Source organism: Sinocyclocheilus grahami, unplaced genomic scaffold (assembly GCF_001515645.1).
Source record: "Sinocyclocheilus grahami isolate Dianchi unplaced genomic scaffold, SAMN03320097.WGS_v1.1 scaffold1381.1, whole genome shotgun sequence".
NCBI classification, from domain to species: Eukaryota; Metazoa; Chordata; class Actinopteri; order Cypriniformes; family Cyprinidae; genus Sinocyclocheilus; species Sinocyclocheilus grahami.
In genome coordinates this window covers 3,946-13,424 of record NW_015506560.1, presented here as the reverse complement: position 1 = coordinate 13,424, position 9,479 = coordinate 3,946, and positions in this window count along the sequence as shown.

The window sequence follows — 9,479 nt, the reverse complement described above, 5'->3', positions numbered from 1 at the left end:
AACAATCACTGTCAGGACAGATAATATAACAACATGCTTACAACTACTTTACATGTAAACGTCACCATTACCAAAGTAGTTAGAAAAAAAAGAATTGGTCATTGTTTACACTTGGTTGCTCATTGTTTTTATTTATTTATTTATTTTTGACCCCATTGTGGCTGAGAATTATTTCACTTCCAAATTAGGCTTCTCTCACTGTCATCCTTTCTTGCCCTCTTTGAAAAAAAAGCTGTGATTTTTCCTCTGCCCTTCATAGCTTTGAAAGATAAGATGCTTTTTTTGCTAGACCTGATAATTATTTTGGTATATAATTATATAAATATTAAAGAGTACCATTAAAAAGGTGGCATAAAAAATGTATTTAACTAATAGTATAATTTTCTACCATATACAATTGAATAAAATTAGCAGCTAACAGCAACTTGCTTTGTGCTTTGGTCTGGTTTCACCTCACTCCAGTCTAAACTAAATTACTTTATAGGTAATTTACTACACATTGTCATATAAATAACATGAAAATACTGTGAATTATTAAGGCTAAATCTTACTAACCACTCTTGCTAAATGGGGTAAACACAGTTACAATCTAATTTCTGAGGTGTTCTGAGTAAATGATTTGTTATAAACCAATTCAGACAGTGATGTCTCGTGAGTTCAGTGTTGGATAGATCAGTTCACAGATAACAGATGACAGATCAGATTCATTGAAATGAATCTGTTCAAAGGAGTCATTAGGTCGCAAATTGAAAATTAGCGCACATGGACATGTATGCGATCTTATACATCACATAAGATTTTTGTCAACGCAGAAAACACTTCATCACTAGGGATGCACCGAATATTCGGCAACCGAAATTCGAATAAGTGAAAAGGCCGAATAATATGTACCGAACAATGACTAATGCGATCAAATAGAGGAACGCACTAATGCAGCAAACATGTCAGCAGTGTGAACGTATTTAAAACGTTCAGAGAAAGATGCAGAAATCATTACAAGCACGAAGCACTGACAGCGAGAGACTGTTTAGTGCTGCATCACGTCTCCGATGAGAAGAGGTGGCTAATGCTGGTGGTTAGGTTACTGTATGATGATTGAAATCGCGAAATTACCTTTAAACGATTAGTAAATCAATTGCAGAATGTTATATTTTCTGATGCACGCACGAATTGCATGTATTCTTCTGACAGCGCTGCACGAGCTCGCGGCGCCAGGTTTCAGAGTCCAAAGCGTGAGGAAAATCTGCGCTGAACTTGTTACTCGTCAGTTGCTCAGTAACATTTTTGTGAATTTTTTTAAAGGCATGTGACAATGTGATACATGCAACAAACATCTTCCCAAATTCGTAATGAGAATCATTTATAAATCTGCATGCTGTTGTTAACAAAAAGAAGCACTGAGATCTTCCTGCGGGTTTTTGCCAAAATAAAAGCCGAGAAAAAGAAACAACTCCATCGACATTCATAAATGATAGTATTGTAATTTTTCTGTCGTTCTGAAAAATTAAATTAAATATTAAGACAATAATAATGATAATAATAATTACAAGTGATGCACTGATACCACTTTTTCCAGTACTCGCCCGATACCGATACTTTTATTTTAGGTACTTGCCGATACCAATATTTTTCTTGCATTTGTACATTTTTTTAAATATTGGGTACAGAAACCAAAAGGGTATGTATAATGTTAGTTGGTTAACTTCATTTATCAAATAGATCCAGTCAAAGCGTGTGCTAAGTAGGGATGGGCATTTTGGGAAATTTCTCATTTCGATCATCGATAGGTTTCAAAAACGATTAATCGAGTAATCGGGGGCGGGGCATGGACGTAATGGATATAATGAAAAAATCTGAAGATTGTTATGAAAATGAATGTTAAAAATAAAAATATGACATGAAAACCTGTCTATGAAAACATGAACACATGATTAGGACATGTTAGATTATGATTATGATGAAGCAATGTTATTAATAAAGAAGCATCTAAAAAGGAATAGCTGCCCGAGGTGAAGAGTGACTTTATGCCAATATACTGAAGCTCATTCTATGACACATCCTATGATCAATCAGATAACTTAGATACATAGCAGACGTAACATTACAACTTGTATCTGCACAATAGGATGCTAAGTTATGCGCTAGACATCAAGTTTTATTATCCATAAATCGCCTGTGCGTTTTCGAAGCCAAATGAATTGAATTATGCCCACAAATATGACGAAAAAAAGCACGGCTATGAATCTCTTATTTACACCGTCTACACTTTGCTTATGAAAGGATTCATGAGATATTTCTGTGTTACATTTCTCAACGCTGCAATAACACGTAGAAACCTTTGAAGCTCCCCTCAGCGATCACAATCACAAGTATGATGATGATCTGGTCAGTCGCACTGGTGCTTCTAAATATGTTTTCATAGTCGCACGCAGTAGTTTTCAGTCGCAAAAATTCGATCATCGTTTACATGATCGATCATCGCTGTCACGGTCAAGTACTCGAGTACTCGATCACTGTTGCACATCCCTAGTGCTAAGTGAGTGAACATCAAAGATCACACAACAGAATTGCGCTCTCTCTCTCTCTCTCTCTCTACCTACCGTTAAGTAACTTGTGCATTGTTTTACTTACTTGTTTTTGACATATCTGAACGAACTACAAACTTTCCAGTGATGTCTGTGAGAAAGATATATTCACTCGCCAAGCTCGCGCATCTGCGCCGCCGCATGCTCAATCCACTCAGTGTGCTTTGTTTATCAGCTCGCGCAAATCAGCTATACAGGCGTTAATACTGAATGTTTAACATTATATTCATTGCATACATGTACTTCGTAGTAGACATCCTTAACTCCTTTCTGCTGTCTGTTGTTCTGTTTCTTTGTTTGAATATGGCGATACCGATACCGGTTCATCCCTAATAATTACCCTACAACAGCTCTATTAATACATTTATTATAACATTCACACATGGTGTTTAAATTGGCATCTGTAATATTAGGGCCTTTCGCACCACGGGAACCTTTTCATAGTACCAGAACTAATTGTGGGACTACCCACTTTTTGGCGTTTTAGTACCGGACTGCCTTTTTCGAGAACCAAATTAGCTCCTACTCCGGAGCAGGGTCTAACCGGCACAACTGGTACTAATCGTGACGTAAGTAGACATTGATTGGCCCAGCGTGTGCGAGAATGCCCTGACCCGCCATGATTTAAAACGCCGTGTAAACATACTGTAAACATTGTGTCAACTTATTTCGCAAGTATGGAGAACAGCGATAGATGGACGGACGCTGAAGTGCAGGCACTTGTAGCAAATGTAGCACTGCCAGTTGTTGTTGGAGATTCTTAGTCCTCCTTTCCGTTCTTTCAATCGCTTTACGTATACGTCGACTTTCCATGTCCACTGTGAAACCCGTGAGACACAACAAACACACAGCTCCGATCACAGCGTCCTCCATCCTCCTAATAATGTAATGTTCTTCTTTGTTTCTGTTGTTGAACGCCGCGCACAAATGACGTCGCTGTCGAACGACTTCCTAGTACACACTCTTGGTGCGAATGCAACCCTTTAAATGGTACTGGGAAATAGTTCGCGCAAAATCGTTCCAGTACTTTAGTACTGTACATTTAGTTCTGGAACTAAAGCGATGCGAAAGGCCCTATATTCTAATGTTTTAAAAGAAGTATTTTCTGCTCAGCAACTTATTAATTTTAAGTTAAATTGTGCTTTAACTTAGTGTATAATGTCTGCTAGAATGAAAAAAAATGTTCAGTGTTAAGTAAATATTTTTAAATTGTTGTTATGTAATAGATTTTTTATTTGAAAAGCAGGACAAAACAGTAAAAAGCACATTTTGGCAATTTACTTAATGCAATGGTGAAAAAAACAATGGCAAAATAGGCCTACATGGGGGGAAAAATGTGAAAAACCATGTTCGGTATTCGGCCTTCGGCCCAGTGTTTTATTTTGTTCGGCCAAGAATTTTCATTTCGGTGCATCCCTATTCATCACTGCACAGATTTTTATTTGTTAACTGAAAGTGTGGTTTATGTCAGCTGCATGTGCGCAACGCTTGTCAGAGAGGATAAGGACATGTTTTTTGAGCGCAACTCACACCCAGCGGTAATTCAGGGGGAAAAAAAATCTCCGAATGCGCCACATGAAACAAGGATTCAGTCTTCCGACCTTTTACCATTTTAGTAATATGTCTGAGGGAGGGAGAGGGTTTGAAGACCGAGAGAGAGAGTGTGCGGTAGGGGCTCTCTGCGCTTTCTCTCCCTCAGGTAACATGCACAGCATTCATTTACATCACTGATAAATCACATTAACTGATCAAAAAAGGCTTTGGTGGGACAAAAATTTGTAACATTCTGCACAAATCGTGCTTGCTAGACTTGTGCCGGTATTCATTAATGCGATATATCTCGATAATGAACATGCACAATATTGTTATTGTGGTTACTTCAAAATACAGTGAATAATAATTTATTACAAATCTTTCACATATTTTAACATGCTATGAATACTTTTCCCATCAACTGGGTAGGGGTGTGCGATATGATGATTTTTGATTGTGGACGATAAAAATGTCTCCACGATCTGCTTTTGAAGAAATATCATAGTACTACAGCGCACATTCAATCAGTTACAGTTCTGGCGCCTCCGGCTCAATATAATGTACAATGCGACATACATTCACATCAAATGTTGACTCTGCAGTAGAGTTACTCTCATGGGACACTGCACTTATTCGCAAATCACATAAGTACATTTGCATGTGCTTTAACGCCTTGCCAGTTTAACATTTCATTCGCGTGCTGTTCTGACGTGCACTTTTTCTGAGTGCATATACTTGAAGCGCGTACACACTAAGAGCCTGTCAAACAGCGCCTAATTACTAAACTAAGTTATCTTTTGCGCTAATACTGTCGAAATACACAAGGTTTACATATAACCACAGTTGGTTATGTCTAAAATGAAAGTAAACAGTTGAGAGAAAAACGGATGCACGCCTGTATATTAGATGTGTGCAGGTCTTAAAGGGGTCATATGATGCTTTTTTAAACATCATTATTTTGTGTATTTGGTGTAACAGAATATGTTGACATTCTTTAATGTTCAAAAACACATTATTTTTCAAATACTGTACATTATTGTAGGTACTCTATGCCCCGCCTCTCTCAAACGATTCGTTTTCTACAAAGTTCCTCCTTCCGACAAGCGCAGTCTGCTCTGATTGGCCAGCTGACCCAGTGCATTGTGATTGGCCGAACACCGCAAGCACTCGTCGGAAATGTAACGCCTCTTACCATAATCGTGAGCTTCATCTTTCAAAATAAATGTAAAGACAGAGCCCGAAAGGGGAACACACAGTATTAAACATGCAGTCAACTGTCATTAAAGGGATAGTTCACCCAAAAATTGAATTTCTGTCATTATTTACTCACTCACATGTTGTCCCAAACCTGTATTAATTTCTTTCTTGTGCTGAACACAAAAGAAGATATTCTGAAGAATGTCGGTAACCAAACAGTTGCTGATCCACATTTGATAGTAGGAAAAAAAATGGAAGTCACTGTGGACCAGCAACTGTTTGGTTTTCCACGTTCTTCAAAATAGCATTTATGTTCAGCAGAAGAATTAAAACTCATTCACGTTTAAAACAACTTGAGAGTGAGTAAATGATGGTATAAAAATAAAACACCGTGACAGAACTGACAGAAAGATGACAATTTTCATTTTTGGGTGAACTATCCCCTTATCTTAATAAAACAACAGAACGCAAAGAGAAAAATCACTCGCTACTCTTGACTGAAAAACTTTAATACAGTTGCTTTAATAGGAATTAATCTATATAGTTTTTTTCTTTCATTTTTATATTTGTTCATATAAAATTGGTTCAATTTCTTGAATGCTAAATACACCTATTGTACCTGAAAATAAAGCACTGTTTGTTTTATTTGTATATTATGTGTATTTGTAATGTGTGTTTTAATAACTAAGATAAATAATACGATTTTAATAATAAGATAATAAGATTTTTATAATAATAAAATGTTTATCTTCGCATAATTTGGCCTAAATATTTGATATATTTGAAAAATTTGTTAGCTTGAAAGGCTTTTTTATTTTTTTACAATAGGGAAATTAGTTTGGCTGTTCTGCTCAGACAACTGTCAAAATAATAAAACCAACATGACAAAGAATCGTGATTAAAATCGTGATATTTCTAAAAAAAACTGTATGATATTTTTGCCATATCGCCCACCCCTACAACTGGGTAAAATGCACAACACCGCTGTATGCTGCGTCACAGACGCATGTGCACTCTGATGTAAACAAGCCGAACATGGATGAGAAGCTCATGGCTGAAAGAGTGAAGGAGATGCGGTAAATGAAAATGCATATTCACTCTCTGACAGCAGATGGCGGTGATGGAACCTCATAAATGCAGCCGTTACCCCGGTAACCTGTAAACAAAGCAGCTGTGCTATTTTCTGTTTCTGAACAGGGTTTAAATGTTTCAAACAGCCATTCAGATTTTATGGTGTTGGTATTTTATGTAATGGTGTTTAGCACAGCGCCAAATACTTAAAGACTTAGACTTACTAGGCTATATATTTTACAACTTTTTAGTTGTAAACTTTTTATGTCATAGATATTGTTTGGATTCTTTATTGTCACACTTTACATTAAGGCTCAATTAGTTCATATTAGTTAATTCATTAGTTAGCATAAACTGCCAATGAAAAATTATTCTAAACATTCATTAATCTTAGTTAATTTAAGCATTTAACACGTTGTTAAAATCAAAAGTTTAACTGTATTTAACAGTATTTATTTAAAGGGGTCATCGGAATGTGAAATGCACTTTTACATGTTGTTTGAACATAAATGTGTGTTGGCAGTGTGTGTACACAACCACCCTATAATGATTAAAAATCCACCCAGTGGTTTTTTTTTGTCTACTAAAATCATTACACCTTTCTCAAATCGAGCCGATCTCAGATGCCTGTCTGTGTGATGTCACAAAAACAGGCCCCTCCCATGATAGTTTGATTGACAGTGGTGTTTCAGCACAGACTGGACTGGCGTCTTACCTTAGACCCGCTCTGAGTGAGCTGTCATCAGTCCGCCATTGTTTCACCTCCGGAGCAGATGTAGACAAGAATGACTCCTAAGCGATTGAGGTGTTTTATTGTTGGATATAATCATGAACATAGCAGTCGTCATTTACTCCTGACATCTGAGCCGCTGAAGATGCAGTGGAATACGTTTGTTTTTGAAGGGAATGCGATCTACATAAATGCGTTTATGTTTGCGCGAGTCATTCGTGATACAGCTTCACCTAGAAGAAGTGAGTATATGTTGTTTCTTGTTATGAATCTTTGCAAATCGCCTTTCCTAATAACGTGCTAGTTAGCAAGTTTCACAATGAATGCGGCTAAAGTTTACCATCGCTCAGAGCGGCTCGGAAGAGAGGGTGAGCAGAGCTCATTTGCATTTAAAGCTTGCTCTGAAAAGAGCTGTTTTTGACAGGGTAAAAAGGGTGCCGTTTTACACTACCACTGAGAAATTTTAACTAAAGTATGTTATATAATTTTCATTAAGACCCTAAAGAATCATATCAACTTGTGGAAAATGGCCATCCGATGACCCCTTTAATGAACCCAAGCTAACATGAACTAACAGTTGTATTTTTTTTAACAAAGAATAATAACTTCCGTAACAAATGTAGCTATTGCTCATTGTTAATGTTAGTGAATTAACTAAAGTTAACTAATGAGACCTTATTGTAAAGTGTTACTTATTGTACTTTTTTGCACTTTAATCTGTTTGAAAAAAAATTTTGTGTATTGCTTTATTGAATTGAAATATTCAGTTCTTTTTGTTATAAGAAAAAAGTTATTAAACCTGTTATACTGTATTATGACAACACTGTTTTGCAAATAAATTTCAATATCATGATGACACCGTATACCATGATAAAAGCTTTAGCTTTAATTGCAACGTGAAAATTTGATACCGTCACATGACCTGTGCTTGCAAAGGTGGTTCAGTTTGGGTGAACTTGTTCTTCTTGGCTGTGATTATCAGGGTTGCCAATAAGGCATAGACTGCCAAGCAAAATACACTGTCAAGGTCCAGAAAAGTATGAAAAGCATTCTCGTCGCTTCATAACGTTGTGGTTGAGCCATTGATGGCAGATGGACTATTCTGACGATGCTTTTCATACTTTTCTGGACCTTGAAAGTGTATTTTACTTGGCAGTCTATGGGACAGTCACAAGCCTCCTGGTTTTCATCCAAAATATCTTAAATTGTGTTCCGAAGACAAACAAAGCTTTTATGGTTTTGGAACGACATGGGGGTAAGTGATTAATAGACTGTTGCCCTTTTGGGCTTGAACTGATGGTAAAACTAATGACATTATTAACTGTCTTGATATTTATTTTGAAAGCTGAAGCTGCGTTTATGGTAAGGGACGTTACATTTCCGACGCGTGCTTGTGGTGTTCGGCCAATCACAATGCACTCGGTCAGCTGGCCAAACAGAGCAGACTGCACTTGTCAAAGGAGGGGGCTTTGTTGAAAACGACGTGTTTGAGAGAGGCGGGGCATAGAGGACCTACAATAATGTACAGTATTTGAAAAATAAAGTGTTTTTTGAACATTAAAGCATGTCAACATATTCTGTTACACCAAATACACAAAATAGTGATCTTTAAAATAGCATCATATGACCCCTTTAAAGGGTTAGTTCACCCAAAAATGAAAATTAGCCTGTGTTTTACTCACCCTCGAGGCATCCCTGCCCACAGAGCTCATCACAGACAGACTGTGACGTAACAGAACAGCTCCAAGACTCAGCACCCAAGGACGACTTTCTGGAAAACAGCCAGGGAAGCCAGGACAACATATTTCAGCCACCAGAAACAGCAGAGCCACAGCCCATCTCACCAGACACATTATCCCTCTCTCCAGCATCTCCACTTCTAAGCTTCTCACAGAAAATGGAGGAACTGGTTTATGCTGGGACCGGACTCTCCCACTCTTTTGCTCCAAGCCCCCAGTTATCAACTAAAAAACGGCGGGCCGCACAACCACCAAAGCCTATGGGCCCAGCTTGTCCTCCACCTCCAGTGAGAGCTCTCCGGCCGCTGCTACAACGCCAGGGCCCAAACCCCCCGTCTGCTGTAGGTGAACCAAAAATAACTGATAGCAGCTCTCGGTGATATGTGTTGGTTCCCCGTTATGATAGCAGCAACATTCACAAATGTTTACAGAACAAGCGGGAACCCAGTGTGCCTGTAGTTTTCTCTATTTCTGTTTTATCACGTTATAGAAAGTCTAAGGCCTTCTCAAGCCGTACGACTGACTCATCTAATCTGCTGCCTATAATGCGTCAAACTAAGATTGCTGTTGAAACAAAAACCAATGCCATGAAGTTAGCATTTTTAAACATTCGCTCACTAAAAA